At 33.0% G+C, this 17,743-nt stretch overlaps 1 protein-coding gene across 4 annotated transcripts in view; it reads left to right on the forward strand.

Moving 5' to 3' along the window:
- The first annotated feature begins 934 nt into the window (after window positions 1–934).
- The window catches only part of LOC126883916 (cAMP-regulated phosphoprotein 21), a 398,508-nt gene continuing 381,699 nt past the window's right edge, over window positions 935–17,743 (forward strand). For all 4 annotated transcript variants that reach the window (XM_050649638.1, XM_050649635.1, XM_050649637.1 and 1 more), the window contains exon 1: window positions 935–1,127. The gene's annotated coding sequence lies outside the window, so the exon portion shown is untranslated. The remainder of the gene's footprint in view (window positions 1,128–17,743) is intronic.

A 17,743-nucleotide genomic window follows, 5' to 3' on the forward strand; every position in this document is an offset into this window, starting at 1 on the left:
GGGTGCATGGGAGTTGGGTATGACGGTATGACCTATAAAAATGATCAGCCGAAGCTTCTTCTATATCAACAAAGATGTCGCCAGTGAACAGAATTTTATTGACATTGTCAACTTTGATTTTATTTTAGCAGGTACACAAGAAAATAAAACTAAAATTACACAGATACAGTGTGCTGAATATTTATTATAATGTTTTAAGTGTATTTTTGGAATAAAATTCTGCGTTTCTGTTGAACGAGTTCACATGTATCTAACGTTATTTAGTGCGGGTTATAAGTGTCAATATGCAAAATTCATTCATACTTTGATTTTTTTATATTTATCTACATGCCAAAATTATGATAAATGTGCATTGTGCATTCAAGCGCACTTATAAAAAAATCTGAACTTAATTTGACAGACGACTGTTGCCAGTTTTACACTTTTTTTTTGGATATTGTACAATAATATTTGAGTTTTAGAACATTGAATATTTATTAGAATATGACATAAAGTCCCTAAAATATTCAACATAACAATTCCTTATACCTAAAAAAATTAAAATATGTATAGATATCTAAATTCAGTTTGATTCATAATGTTTGTTACACTGCGAGTTCATGAATGGGAATATTATTTGTGAAAACATACATTAGTTTCTTTATAAAAAAAAATCTGATCGAAATATTTTTGCCAAGTACATCTTTACCTTTAACTCATTAACATAATAATTCAGAATAAGAAAACATCACTAAGTAAATACAAATAGGTACAAAAGTATAGGTACTTATGTAGGTCATTCAGATGACCTATATACAGTTTTGCTACTAAGTGATTTATAAATGCCGTAAATTTTATTTTGAAAATTGTGTGTTGTGCCTAGTAATATTTTCCGCAATTTTTTTTATTCACAAATTATCTATTTTTGGAAAAATTTGTGAAATTGGCAATACCGCAGACCGCGGCTGTCAAATTTACTAGTGTGAAAATGAAAATGAGTGAGCCAAAGTGTACATTTACTTAAATTTCTAAATTATATAGTTCTTCTTCATACTATTCTAGTCGGGTCCATATGACTTTTCTGTAGTGTGTTCTAAATAAAGTGATTTATTTACTGGAGAAAATGAACATGTGGACTGAAACGTCAGGTAAGAATTATGACATATTCTAGGTTATGGTTCCCAATTTTTCTGTTTATTTTTGTTGAGCAAAAGTCTATCTACCTACTTCTCTCCTTATTTATTTATATGAAGTAAAACTTCAGCAATCTTTATTATTAACGATAATCTTTAAGTTAGGCTAGTTTCTTTAAACAACGTTTTTTAAAAATTCAGGCAGCTACCTAGGAAGATATTTATAGATCTGCAGATGGCTACTATTTGCATTTGCAGTCTGACAACCAACTATTCAGCCAAATTTGAAGGATTTATTTCACTTTTGGAAATTCATCTATAGGTCAATCTAATGTAATGTCAAAATCATCTAAAACTGTGTGCCATGAGTAGAACTTTGTAAACTTCTAATGTTCATCACCAGGGCCGTAACTACGATGTTAGGGGCCCCGGGGCAAATGTGATCTGTCAAATGTGACCCCCCTGTCGGGGGGTCTGGGGGTTTACCCCCAGCGGAAGGCAGGGTTCAGAAAAATCTTTTATGTTGCAGTTTCTTGTACCTACATATTGCTATTTTAGTTGACTAACACAAACATTTTTGAAATCACCTTAACTTTTATTCGCTTTAAAAAATTTAAAAGAAAAACAAAATAAACAGATACTAAAACAAAATGAGATAATATCAATAAAAAAAAAATTTTCTTGAAACTTCAAAACGGAATGGAAAAATATGAAGATATGGAGGTTTATTTAAAATGCAGGAACAGGTAACCAGGTGGCTGAGGAGATACAGAAAATTGAAAAGGTGAAATAAAAATTCAAGAATGCGGTAAAATTTGATATGGAAAAAGTGGAAGAAAAATTGAAGCAGATAGGAAAGTGACAAAAAGGAGGAGACCGTCGGGAAGTAATTGAATACAGATCCAATGAGAGCAAAATCCTATTTGACGAGGATATTAGAAAACGATATCCAGTACCTTCAGCAGTGACACTCTCGAAGGCGAGTACCGTCACTGCTGTTAGCTTTATTATGCTGTGGTACTGGTGGGGCTGATTCCAATGTGCTCATTCCATCTTACCTGTACCTTTCTTTTCATTATATGGTACCATGTGGTTCCGTTCACGTGCCAAGATGTGATCTGGGGTAAATTGGTTAAGACAAAGTAGCTGGGACCAGGGGCACCTATTCCGGTTGCATTTTAGTTTTTATTTCACCAAAATAACTAATTTCCTCAGTAACAATTTATATATTTACGAAAGATCTCGGGTTTAGCACAGGCCCCTCTTCCAATGGCATTTTAGGTTTTATTAAAATAACTAATTTCCTAAGTAATAATTTAAACTGTTATGTTAAGGTCTCGGGAGCCCCAGCTTAGTTCAGGCCTCAGGGGCCCCTTCTGAGGGTTCTGTTCCAATTGCATTTTAGTCGAAAATACTAATTTCCCAAGTGAAAAATTAAAACTTTATGTTGAGGTCTACGGTGCCCCTTTAAGGTCTTTTTAAAATTGTGTCATTTAAAAATATTTGGTTGGGATCGGCTTTTAAAATACATATTTTTATTTTCCTCCTTAAAATCTATGCACAGTCAAAAAATGGGCACCTGCGGGCCCCCCTTGACCGGAGGCCCGGGGCACTGCCCCGGTTGCTCCAATGGTAGTTACGGCCCTGTTCATCACTTCTTTGTATATTTACGGAGGAAATAAGGTTTTACCACACTCTTCTTCTTAAAAGGCATACATTTAGAAGCTCTAACATGGATAATATTGGGACAAACTAAAGTTGGCTGTATCTACTATAATACCAACAAAATTAATGCCACCTTTAGTCCAGACAAATTAATAGGTATTTTTTTACCACCAAAAATGAGATGTTTTAATCAAAATGCTTCAAATATAAATATAATGTGCAGAATAATTTTGAATTCATTTCCGCTAATGCACTTGCTTTTTTGTTCTTAAAACTAGAAAAAAAGTTCAATTTCTCTTGATTCATATTTTTTAACCTCTAATAATTTTAACTGTACTAATTAATATGTTGTTGCCAAATAAATATTGGGATCAGGGTTGCTTTATCCATTAGGCAATATAGGCAGTTGCCTAGGGCGGCAAATTGTGAGAGGGCCGCAAAAAATACTGTACAAAAAACTATTTTTATATAAAAATTAAAATCGAATGACAAGTACGTATGCTCATCCATCAATGAAATAAAAGTGGGCATTCATTTCTAAATATGTAGAATAAAACAAATTGCATTCATAACAAAAATAAAACAAACATAGCATTCTGCTATCTTAACACTGTTCATTCAAAAAGGACGGAAGTCATAAATTTAGTGATTATTAGGCCGTCAGCAGCTCGGCAAAGGCGGTGGGCCATTGAACACTTCAATATTGCACATTTTGCAGAAACTAAAGATTTGACTTGTCTACAGTAGGACATCAAGTTAGAGTTGGAATTTTCATTACAAGTAGATAAGGTTCGTGTCGTCACACAGATATACTCCAGGGAAATAAGCAAGAAATAGATCATGTCCGGGACACTGAAATATCGAGGTACCTAGCTGACTACATTTTTAGTTGTTGTTGACTGTTGACCTATAGGATGAAAACCTACATGTTTCCTGCCTAGAGTTCACATCCGGTTTTTAATTATTAACAATTTAGTGCAATCAACGCGATTTTTTCCATTTTTTGCACTCAATTAAAGAGCAAAATAGTTCGACATAAAATTACAAAATTTATTTTTCTAGAACATTGAAAAACCTTCAAAATGACGATTTTTGAAAGTCAAAAAGTTAATCTGTTGCTTCGTAAACTGAAAAATAATTGAAAATCGTTATTTATTAAGTTATTTATTATTATGTTAACTTTTACTAAAACTAACTTAGAACTGTAGTGTTTCCCTCAAAGTTGGGTATTGGAGTACATAACAAACCCTCAAAATTTGAGACCGATCCATTAATTAGTTTAAAAGTTATTCTATTTGTTTATCCCAGAGACCTTTGTTTTGCAATAACAAATGACAGAAAATAATGAAGATAGGACAATTCTGCGTATGCCAAATGAAAGTAGAAAAGTGATACTATCAAAATGTATTAATAAAAGATAAAAAATTATCTAATATAGTAAAAAATCCCAGTTTATAATCATTTAGAATAACTTTAAAAATATTGTCCGTAGAAAACATCTTTTTACATATTCGAAAAATTGATATTTTACTCTAATTTTTAAAAATGTAGTTCAAATGGTGACTAGTCATGGTAAGTGAAGGGGGAGCTACTGCTTTGATTGCACTAAATTGTTAATAATTAAAAAACGGATGTGAACTCTAGACAGGAAACGGGTAGGTTTTCTTCCTATAGGTCTACAATAACTAAAAAGTAGTCAGCTACTTGAATATTTCAGTTATTATGAAAATGGTGTCACAGTGTGAAGCAGCTTCAGTGAAATAACAGTTAAGAAATAACGGCAATTGCTATCGCAACATCCCTATCTTATACCAGTGCAAATTATTCATAATCATAATTTTTCATTATTAGTAGTATGTAAAACATTCTGTGTTTACTGGTATTTAAAAAGTGAATTCATACTGTGATTTTTGTTCTATTGAACAATATTTTAGCTATTGAAAAATTCATAAAATTTTGCACAAGAAACCTTATATAAAGATTTTTTTAAAATTAAAACTACAGCTTTTATAACGCTCAAGTCGCCCCTCTCACAAACATTGGCGCACTAATATTATAGCTTTCTGCGAAGCGCGCCGTTAAATTAATTTACCATAATTTTTTAACTAGTTGATCAATCTAAATTTTGCAAATTGGAAATGAAAGAAAAACGTTAAGGCTATCTTACAGTTATAATAAAAAGACAAAAACATTATGGGCATATGTACGGTGTGAGCGGAAAATGAGACTTGCATGAATTTTGTTTTAAAATGATTTAAAAATGTGTAACTAATACAATTTTACCTACAAAACTCTCAAATTTACACAACTTAGCTTACAAACATCTTACTAAACTACGCTTTATTAAAAAAACAAAAACTCAAAAAATTTAATTCAAATTATATTAGCTATGTCTCAAAAAATGTAAGTTTTGAAAACTTCGTAGTTTTACAGAATTACTACCACTTTAAGAGGATATAACTCAAGCTTAAACGGATATATTACAATATTTTAAAGGTCTTTTTTTTAATCTTAAGATTTAGTCTCTAAAATGCACCAAATTATTTTACTTTAAAAATGAAACAAATAACTTCTTTTTGAGAAAATTACGAGAGATGAAAAAATGTTATACAAAAAACGAAAAATATATAAAAAAATGTTTGTACAAAGTCATCAAACCAACTTTTTTCTGTACAACTTAGCAAAAATATATTTAATAACAGGCTTAAAAAATATTAAATGTTAAAATTTTTTTTTAAACTCTTATACAATAGGTACCTGTGTCTGGGTAACTTGGAACCTATTGAAAACTTTTTTATTATCAACTGTGCGAAAAAAAAGCTAAAAAGTTCTTTATTAATAGATGCTCTGCATCGTATAGAATCTATGTAAGATGCAAGCATCAGATATCACATTTTATTAATTTTATACCTGTATATATTTCACAAGTAAATACCTTTATATTTCACAATATCGAAAATTGTTATTGAAAAGTTATTTGGAATTAATTAATTTGCAATTAATATGCAATTGCATTTCGTCCTGTCGCCCAGGGGGACGGGGGGAGGGGGGTACAACGGCCTACTTTATTCAGATCGAGATTCAGATGGACTTACCCAAGTTTTTTTTATGTATTTTGTCCCGTAGAACACGAATTTTTTGGATAACAGTTGATCCGGATGTCGATAAGATTGTTATAAACAAAGAACTTAAAGAATTACATAACAGCGATTCTTAGCAAAACCAACCTATTTTTCTATTTGTTTTTGGGTCATTCTAGTCAAAAAATGTTGTTACAAGTTTTTTCGTATGATGCATAGTGTTCAAGATAAATGCGGTTGAACTTTCAAAATATCGAAAAATTGCCATTTTTGAACCCGAATAACTTTTGATTAAAAAATAAAATAGCAATTATGCTTACCGCATTTGATAGTTCATGTCAAATTATACCGGTTTTGATTATTTGCATTGCAAAAAATTAATTTTTTTATTGTTAAACAAAGCTATAAACACATAGTGCTTGAGTAATGTTTTCAATGCATCTCTCATTTAAAATCGAACGAGTAGGCGCGCCTACAAACAGGCCATTTCTAGATACCATGCATTAAAACGCATGCATTGGGCACAGGTCAAAACGCTCAAACATACTTATAATAGTAACATGTAACATTACGCCTGATGTAAAATAAAGAATATTTTTAACACATTTCCAAACATTATTTGGAGAACCTAACATTCTTATTTAAATAAAAAATTCTGCTTGCATTTTTTTTTCGCAAAAATGGTACATGTTTGATGGGCGGCTACTAGAGAATTGCCTAGGGCCTCATTTGACCTAAAGGCGGCCCTGATTGGGATACAAGGTGACTATTTATTTTTAAAAGGAAGTAGCATCTGCTTTAGACTTAACGAGGGCTCTAATTCGGTTAGACATTGACTCTACTAGGGATCTGCATTATTCAGACATAAATTCATTCAAAATCTACTCTCTTTTCGCCTTAACACATTGCGTGCGGGTGTCTGATCCTAAGTCTTAGGCTAGCACACCACTTGTGATTTGTAGTCCTGGCCACAAAAATAATCACTGTCGTAGAAAATCCAGAGGGTGCCTCCACTGCGATTTATAAGTCGCTGAATTACATCAGTTTTGCAGTAAATGACGTCAAAACCACTTGTTTGATCTCTCTTCACAGGAGTGTACATTGTACATTTGTATCTTGTTCCGAAAATTGCAGAATTGCTGAATTTATCTGAACTCATCCAACTGAAATCCTAGACATAATAATAGTAACACAATATTAGGTAATAATATCATATAACAGTGTTTCAGTGTTAATATATTATGTCTATGACTAAAGCATGGGTTTCCTCGAAAGCGGCACCGACAAACAGCGACCGTAGCACTGCGATGAATTACGTCAGATTACGGTAAAAAATTCAAGGTTCTTCACTGGGCCAATGGAATGTGCAAGCTCAGCAAGCGGTGGCTTCCAACGCATCCTTGGAAACCAACGCTATTATTTTGCATGGTACAGTTTTTTATGATGTCATTCATCGCAGTGTTACGATCGGAGGTTGTCGGCACCGCTTTCGAGGAAACCAGCGCTTAACTGTTAATTCCCCTATCATAACATAACATAATCGATGATCCTCTTATACTGTAAGGTGTCGAGGTGTCTTCTTTACTCGTTATTTTCTGCGAACTTACGCCACTTTTTTTGGTCCCTAGCTAATTCTTTGGCTTCCTGCCACGATTTTCCTCTATTCTGCTATATTTCCATCACACTTGTATTCCACGATTTCCTTGGTCGGCCTCTCCTATTTTTCTCTATCGGCCTCGCTTCCCATGTCATATTAACCTGTCTGCCGTCGTTCATTCTAAATAAGTGCCCAGTCCATTTTAATTTCTTTTCATGGATTTTGTCCTTTAATGATTTTGCTTTTAATTCTCTTCTAATATCTTCGCTACGTCTGTTATCGGTTCTCCTAGCTCCCACAACTTTTCTTAAATACCTCATTTCGGCGGCTTGCAATATCTTTTCTTGTTTGCCGTTCAATACCCAATTCTCTGCTCCATATGTAGTGATAGGTACGTAAATTGTTTTAAATATTATCATTTTGCTTTTCCTAGTTATTTCTTTTTTATTTAAGCAGTTTTTATACAGCAAATGATATGTTCTTGTGGCTGCTTTTATCCTATTTCCAATTTCGTCTTCTTGTGTCCCCTTCTTATTTAAAATTATTCCAAGGTATTTAAATGTATCTACCTGTTCTATTATTTTGCCTTGGATTTCAATATTTAGCTTAACATCTTTCTTGGGTATTGCCATTACTTTTGTTTTTTCCACATTAATTATTAGATTGTAATTTTTTAATTCTGCCTCCCAGATTCTTATGTTCTCCTCCAGAGCTGTTTCAGTTCTTGCCATAATAACAATATCATCTGCAAATACACAGGCTTCGATTTTTATTTGTTGTAGGTTTCTGTATCCTATGGTATATTTTTTTGTTTTTGGCCAGCATTTTTTAATTACTTCGTCTATTACACAGATAAACAGTAGGGGGATCAATACCCCTCCTTGTCTGATTCCGTCGTTATTCGTAAATTTGCTGGAAATAAGATTTTTGAACACTCTTACCTGATTTATGGTATTGCAATACAAACTCTGGATTGTGGTTATCAGTTCCATATCCACTTCCTTATTTGTCAAGCTTTGCCATATTCCCTCTCTGCTCACCATGTCAAAAGCTTTTTTCATATCTAGGAATCCCAAATACACCGTTTCATCCTTTAGTATGGCTTTTTCGATGATCTGCTATAGAGTGAAGATATGGTCCTGGACGCTATGTGCTGGCCTAAACCCACTTTGAATATCTGCTAATCTAGGCTCGACTAAATTCCGGAGCTTCCGCTCTAGGATAATTTCGTAGACTTTTAATGTTGAACAGAGCAACGATATGCCTCTGTAATTTCCACATTCTCTCGAATCTCCTTTTTTGTGTATGTTTAGGCAATATTATAGCCGTGTTCCAGTCACTCGGTATTTTTTTTAGTTTTCCATGTTAGGTTTAACAGTCCATAAAGTTCTTTTTTGCCAAATTCTCCCAGATATTTCAACAACTCGGCATCTACAGTCCCTGCTCAATTTATTAGACTCGCCCTAGAAGTATCAGTTTTTTGTGTTCAAATCCATACGGAACTGCTGAATGGGTTAAATAACAATTACTTAATCATCGTGCTACATAATTAAGTTAAAAATGGTGAAAATTTTTGATTGAATTGTGAAAACTTGACAGATGACAATACAATGGGCTAAAAGAGCGCAATGACTCGACTTTTTTCAACTTTAGTTTTTTAGTTAAATTAGTAATTGATGTTCAATTTTCGTAAAATTTGCAGTGGTGAGTGTTAATACTGTTCTAAATTAATGTTAGTTTTTAATTTGTTTAATTTATTTTAAGATATTAATAGAATATGTTAATTTCTAAAAGACGAATATCTTCGATTGGAATTTTTTCAAATGGGTGATTATAAAGATCTTTTTGTTGAGCAATTTCTTCTGTTACTGCTCTATTAGAAAATATCTCATGTTTTCAAAGAGAAATAGCAAAAAAATGTGGTTTATCTTAATCGTTAGTTCGAAGGTCGAGTCAAAAACCTAAAGAGGAACATCGTGTTACATCAATTTGGAGGGGTTGGTATGGCAGAAAGATTTCAGTCACCCCCAGAGGCCAACGAATTTTAAAGAATTTGGCTTTAAAATACAGAAGAGTCGCCCATAGCGACATTAGAAATAAATTGGAAGAATGAGAGTGTTCAGTATCGGAGTCCACTGTATGCCGAAATTTGTACAGTATGGGATTCAAATGTCATAGGCCAGTTATGGAACCATCTAAACTATCATCACAAATGCTCAAAAAACGCTTAGTTTGGTCTAATTTGCATAAAAACTGTATAGTCATAAAATATTTATGCAAATTGGCCGAAACTAAGCGTTTCTTGAGCATTTGTGGTGATGGTTTTGATTCCATAACTGGCCTATGCTATTTGAATCCCATACTGTACAAATTTCGGCGTACAGTGGACTCCGATACTGAACACTCTGATTCTTCCAATTTATTCCTTATATCGCTATGTATGTGTTTTACAGACAAATTTTTTAAAATCCGTTGCCCTCTGGGGGTGACTTAAATCTTTCTGCCATACCAACCCCTCCAAATTGATTTAACAGGATGTTCTTCTTTAGGTTTTTGACTCGACCTTCTAACTGAAGATTAAGATAAACAACATTTTTTTGCTATTTCTCTTTGACAACATATGATATTCTCTAATAGAGCAGTAGCAGAAGAGATTTGTTCAACGGAAAGATCTTTACAATCATTCATATGAAAAAATTCCAATCGAAAATATTTGTTTTTTAGAAATTACCATATTTGTATTAATATCTTAAAATAAATTAAACAAATTAAAAACTAACATTAACTTAGAACAGTATTAACACTCACCACTGCAAATTTTACGAAAATTTAACACCAATCACTAATTTAACTAAAAAACTAAAGTTGAAAAAAGTCGAGTCATTGCACATTTTTAAGACATTCTATTGCCATCTATAAAATTTTCCCAATTCAATAAAAAAAATTCACCATTTTTAACTTAATTATGTAGCACGATTATCAAGTAATTGTTATTTACCCCATTTAGCAGTTCCGTATCACTTTGAAGATACTTTTAAGGTGCTGGAAATTTAAAAAACTGATATTTCTAGGGTGGGTTAAGGCATCTTCCACTTCATTAATTTGTATTTTATTGTCCCCAATTACTTCTTGTTCTTCTGTGGTTGTATTGTTTAACGTTACTGTTTTGCTGTCTGCTGTTGTCTTGTCTTTGCTTAAAAGTTCCATAAACTATTCTTTCCATCTTTCTATAATGTGGTCTTCTTCAGTTATTATATTCCCATCCCGATCTTTAACCTGCTGCAGCTTCATTTGTGGTTCCTTTCTCATATTTTTTAGGACTCGGTAAAATAATTTATTATTATGGGTTATATTTTCTTCCATACTTTTCCCAAAATCTTCCCATGCATTTTGTTTTTCTTGTTTAACCATTGTTTTAACTTTGTTTCTTTGGTCTTTATATTTATCGTAGACCAACTGATTTCTGTTTTGTAGATACATTTTCCATAAACGTTTCTTCTCTTTCACTTATTTTTTAATATCTGCATTCGACCAACTCGTCTGTTTTTTCTTGTTGTTTCTTCTTGTAAATCCACAAACGTTTTCTGCCGTTGTTAACAGTATTTCTTTAAATTCAGTCCATTTAACTTTCACATTGTTTATAGGTTCACTTTTATCAATCTGTTTAAACTCTTTTTCTGTTTCTTTTACATAGAGGAAAGTAACCAAATATGGAATAGTGTCCTAATATGGAATTCCTTGATTTCTCCGAAAATATAAGTTGGAAGCGCACTACAATACCATCCTCTATTTCAGTCGCTCTCTTTATTATCGTATTCACACCTCTGTGTCAGATGCGCGAACGATATGTGTCTGGAAGGCGCGTTTGGTTTATCGTCTCGCAGAAAATTTAAAAGGTAAATAAATATATTCAACGAGTATTATTGGTTATTATGCAGGAATACAGACTTGTTATGCTATTGAGTATATCGATAGTACCTTTATTTTAATATTTTATGACCTTCTGTAATTAAAACATTACGCCTTGAAAAAATGTTGATACTAGTTTGAACTAATGTACAATTCCAAATATGGACAGTCGTTGGTGCCTAATTATTGAATAGGCGATTAAGTGCATTATGATTGTGTTGGTCCAGAGTTTCATACATGGATCTGTGATGTCTGCAAGTGAATTAAGCTACTTTTTTTATTTTTCACAATTTTCTTATTTAAATTTATTTGATCTCAGATGTTTATGTCTATTTTTGTTATTGATATGTTGGTTTATGCCTATATTCCATATATGGGTACCTATTCCATATTTGGTTACTCATTTGGGATTTTGTTGTTTAGTTCAATTTTTTTTTGTTAATTAAGGTATTTAATAGAAGGCTTTTAATTACTACATAAAAATGTATGACTGATTTGTCATAACATTAAACTGTTTTCCTTTCTATAAAGGTATTTTTTTATATCCCCAAAACAAAATGGTATTCCATAATTGGCGACATTCCTCTACTTATTCCTAGTTTCGATATTCCTTAGTTTGTATGTCCTAATTCTTCCGCTGTAGTTTCTTGTAGGTTCCTGAGTCTTATCAACTTCGTTTCTGCTTATTTTAATTTTTCCTTCTAATAAATAATGATCACTACTTATTTCGAAGCTTCTCTTTACTCTAACATCTTTGATTCTAGTTCTTGTTTCCCGCGAAACTTTGATATAGTCCAGCGGTCCTCAATCTTTTTGAGTCATGTACCATCTAAAGTTCCTGTTATTATACTTCTATATTTTTAGATTGTATAATCAAGACTTACTATGTACTACTATTTTAAGTTTTTGTGTGTTTTGTGTACCACCGCAAATAATGATATGTACCACCAGTGGTACATGTACCACAGATTGAGAACCGCTGATATAGTCTATTATTGATTTTTCATTGCGTTGGGGAACCTCTCTGGTTATTTTATGTATTTCTTTATGTTCGAAGAAAGTGTTCGTGATGATTAGGTCGTTATCAATGCAGAATTCTAATAATCTTCTCCCATTTGTATTTATTGTTGTTTCTCCATGTTTTCCAATAGTTCCTTGCCATTTTTTGTTTTCATTTCCCACTCTGGAATTAAAATCGCCCAATATTATAAGTGATCCCTCATAATCCTCAATTGCTTGTTGCAGTTGGTCCCAAAATTTATTTTATTTTCGACATTATCATTTTCGCCTGGTGCGTATTCCCCGTTAATTCCGTTAATTCCCCTAATGAGAAGTTCATTGGTATTTAGTGTAAATCAATCTGAATCTTAAACTTTGTTGTAAATTTTTATTATTAAGTAATAAATACCAAATAATGAAATAAAGTGAAGGCTGATAATGTGGTTATACGAAATTAAGTCACCTTTTCTTGATAAAAAAAATTAGAAATGAATGGATTTACATCACTTAGTGCCTGCTAGGCCAAAACGAAAACAAACAAGAAAAAATTAAAAATATAATAATAAATAAATCAATTTGATTTTAACTTACCAGTCATTTTTGAAAGGTAAGTTAAATCTTTTGCAGAGAGTTCGGTCCAGTTTGGCACCACAAGAATACAAACTTCACCCCCCATTTTTTCTCTAATATTTCTGTCTCTGTACTCTTGAGAGTTGTGTATTATAAATTGCTGGTATTTTTTCAACTTCTTTAATTAATTGCTCTGTATCTTCTTCTTTACATTCCATCTCCTCAACGAAGGTTGGCAATCATCATTGCTATTCTAACTTTTGACAATACAACCTGAAAGAGTTCAGTTGAACTGCATCCAAGCCATTTTCTAAGATTTCTCAGCCAGGACATTTTTCTTCTACCTATGCTCCACTTTCCTTGAATCTTTCCCTGCATAATTAATTTTAGGAGTTCACTTGCTCATTTGCTCAATAATTATTGATTGCACCAATCAATAGTACTCAAAATGCCCCCAACATTTGCATGTTCCTCGTCTGACATTTATTTAAAGAAATTAAAAATTAAATATTGTTTACGGCACACCAGGCTTAGTTGGTTTCAGAATCGCGACTAAACAATTGCAAGTGTATGCATGTCTATGCTTGTCTGTATGATTCATTTTATAGAGCGACTATCGCGTCGCGGTAAAAATAGGACAGGCTGCGTTTTTTTAATCGCTGTGATTATTTAGTCGCAAATGGATTGACTTGTATTTGAAACAATGTGTTCAATATTTGCGACAAAACAAGTGTGCAACTACAAATCTCAAGTAGAGTGCAAGCCTTATACTCATGACTGACAAAAAAATACACATTTAAAATGTGTATATAGGGGAGAGTTGGATAAAACGAAATAGTCGGATAAAACGGGATACCTAGCCTAGAGACTCAACTAGTGCTGCTATCAATCGGATAACGACGAAAACTTGTTCTCAGTCGTCATTTTAACATTCTCAGTTAGTTTTACCTCGATGCCATTATTTGATGAAAAGTTGTTGTGTGTAGAATTGTTTGACTCTATTTTTTTGGTACTTTGTACTTTTAAGTGCGTTGTTTTCTACATTATATTGCCTACATATCTGAACATATAATTCCGGTGACCATTACATTTAATTAAGCACTCATTAACGAATATTCTCATGTGTAGTCTATCTAATTTTACTTTCACGTTTAGGCAGGAGCCATTTTTGTTTTGAAAAATGTCTGAGTTGGACAAAACGGGACACTTATAAGTTGGATGAAATGGGATACAGTTTTTTATGTCCCGTTTTATCCACCTATTTATTTGTTGGTCTATTAATTTTTTAAATAGCGATAAAGCATGTTCTCATACTGCCAAAAAGAACAACATATTTTTATGTAAATTTTGTTCTGATATACGTACCTAGTCCTAAATAAAAGGTCTTATTGCCCATTTTGCAATAAAACACAAAAAAGGCTTATTTTTAAGTTTCTGTCTACTGAAGATATTGTTTTTTCAAAGGTAAATTTTGCTTTGCAGTCTTATATCTACTTAAATATACCTTTTAGATAATTTTATGCAAAAAATTAAATATTGTGAACCTATCCCGTTTTATCCAACCGTGGTATGCTAAAACGGGATGTGCAGGACTTTAATAAATATATTTTTTTACTATTTTGCAGTCATTAAAAATAGCTAAAAATATGTTTTTTGTGTGCTTTAATAAATTTTATACCTATAAAAAATAATAATATGATACTTCCTTTAACATTTTTTCCGTAATATAAATAAACAAGAATGGTATCCCGTTTTGTTCAAGTCTCCCCTAATCAATGGCATACATGAGTGCCGTCCTCACATTGGTGAAGGCATCATGTGGCTCACATGTATCGGGCCATCCGCCCCGAACGTGTTAATTTCCTGTAATGTCCTTTGCGGGTTGTTCCTTAGTGTCTGTTTAATTTTATACCATACTGTTTCAATGATATTTAGGTAAGGACTGTTAGAAGGCGAAGGCCAGGAAACGATGTTTGAATTGTGTTTTTTTTGTGATTTTGGCCACATGACAGGCTGCTCTCACCTGCTGAAAAATATATTTCTCATCAACATTTAATTTTACAATGCTTGGTAGTAGGCTGTTTCGCAGTTTTTGTTGATATTTTGCAGTGTTTTGCACTGTGGCCCTTTTCAAACAGTCCTTATGAAAAGCTTCATGCTTAGTGCAAATGATTCTTTTCCAGTGGTCACCAACACATATTTCCAAGGAAATATGTGTTGGAAGGCGTTCCAAGATTTCCAGCTTTGTGGATGTAAATGTCCTAGCAAAGAATATATAGCTCCTAGAAGAAGCTTTTATATGAAACAGATGGTCACGTTTATCAGCAGGCTTGTTGACGAGAGATGTTGCGGCCTCAGTGCGGGCGAATGAGATCTGAGATCGGTTAAGCTGTCGTAGTCGCTGTCAGGTCTATGCACCTCCATGGCACCTTCTCAGTTGGAACGCAAAATCCTATGCTAAAACGTCACAGGGCCGTACCTTTCTATTAGAGCATATATTCGTTGATCCTAGCACTCCCCTAAACAACAATAACACCCTATATACAGTCTGATGTACTCACAGAGTATCAGGTAGTAATGGCATAGAACCACAACGATCCAGAATACACGATAAGGAAACTCCTAGAAAAAAAAAGGGTGGGATAACTCCAGTAACGGGACACTAGAAGTAAACGTAAATAAAATATAAACTATTAGACAAGACGAAAACGGCGGGTTTGTTGGAAAAATATTCCCATGAGATTTTTTTGCATAATCACATTCGTGAGACACCCCAGAATAAGGTTCAAGAAGTCGCCCACGCGAACAGTGGTCCAATTTTTTTTAACAATTTTTTTAATCAAATTGCAAAAATCAATATTTTCGGCCCGGACAATTTTTTTTTAAATGTTTCGGACCATTCCGGACAGAAAAGGTCTCTTGTAATTTTTCTCTAAGTTGATCGTGTTCGAGTTATAAGCAATTTAAAATTTGGAAAACGCGAAAATGGCCATTTTTAAGACTTAATAACTCGGTTAAAAATGATTATTATTAAAGTCAGAAAGTGACTAAATCAAATTTAAAGCCCCACCTTTCTGATCGTGAAGAAATTTGTGTCATTAATTTATTATTAAGCTGTTATTTTTAATTACTAATAATGAGTGGTAAGATCGTATTGACGCGGCTGTAAATGTGAGTGCGAGTGAGATGCGCCATAGGACTGTCTGAATGGCATCTCTTTCGCACTCATCATGGACGGCCGCCTAATAGGGCTTTTCATCGATTGTCATTTGTTTCGAGCTTCTGTCACATGTCACATAATATTAATATATCTACGCCATACGTTTTTGGTTTGTATCATTGTTATATACCAAAAACGTATGACGTAGATATTTTAATAGTATGTGACACATGACAGAAGCTCGAAACAAATGAATGTGAATGAAAAAAAGCCCTATACGTGCATGGCGCTCATTATTTTACTTAAAAATAACAGCTTAGTAATCAAATAATGACAAAAATTTCTTCAGGATCTTGTAGGGCGGCTATAAACTTTGATTTAGTCGCTTTCTGACTTTCATAGTAATAACTTTTAACCGAGTTATTAAGCCCTGAAAATCGCCATTTTTTGTTTTTTTTTTTCAATTTTAAAATGCTTTTACCTCGAAAACGATTAACTTTAGAGAAAAGTTATAAGAGACCTTTTTTATCCAGAATGGGCCAGAGAATCTAAAAAAATTGTTCCGGCCAAAAATAATGATTTTTGCAATTTGATTAAAAAAAAATTGTTAAAAAAAATTTGGACCAATTTTCGCGTGGGCGACTTCTTGAATCTTATTCTGGAATGTCTCACGAATGTGATTATGCAGAAAAATCTCATGGGAATATTTTCTTCAAAGAACCCGCCGTTTTCGCCTTGTCTATATGTGTATAGAAGATATGTAACAGGATTTAATATTAGGTACATATAGGCATACATATTACCAGTGCCGGATTTAGGGTACTTGCCTATATGTGTATAGAAGATATGTAACAGGATTTAATAGTAGGTACATATAGGCATACATATTACCAGTGCCGGATTTAGGGTACTTGCGGCCCTAGGCAAAGTTACCCCGAGCGGCCCCGATAAATTCACGAGTATGTAATTAAAGAACAAAGACTTAAGACCTAATCATAATAGTAATAATTAAAACTTTTATTTTAATTTTACTTTTTAAATTTCGTAATACAAAGGACAAAGGATAAAATAAATGAATAGAAATGCGTCTAATGTTTTATTTGAATACGGACATAAACAGGTTGAAATGTATTCACTAATTAAATAATCTTGGTTTGCAAATTTGGCTGAAACCCCAAAACAGCTCTATCAGCAATTTCTATATCTATAGAAATTTAGAAAAAAAAATTTATAGAAAGAATTCTATATTTATAGAAGCCTTTGAGATGTTAGTTTTTCGAAGGATGCTGAAGATCTCTTGGACAGATCACGTGACCAATAACGAGGTGCTGAGAAGAATGGATACTGAGAGAGAACTCCTAAATATTATAAAAAACCGAAAAACGAGTTATCTAGACATAATTCACAGAGGAGAAAGATACAACTTTTTACGACTTATAATGGAAAGGAAAGTGGAAGGAAGAAGAGGTTCAGGAAGAAAAAATGCTCCCGGCTGAAGAACGTGAGAGACTGGAGGACACACATTCGATACTAAGAACCTCTAAAGATAGAGAGCAATTTTCTGTAGTTATAGCCAACCTTCAGTAATGGAAAAGGCACCTTAAGAAGAAGATAGAAAATATATAATTCAAACAGCACTTATTTGTAAAAT

This window comes from Diabrotica virgifera, chromosome 4, assembly GCF_917563875.1.
Source record: "Diabrotica virgifera virgifera chromosome 4, PGI_DIABVI_V3a".
Lineage (NCBI taxonomy): Eukaryota > Metazoa > Arthropoda > Insecta > Coleoptera > Chrysomelidae > Diabrotica > Diabrotica virgifera.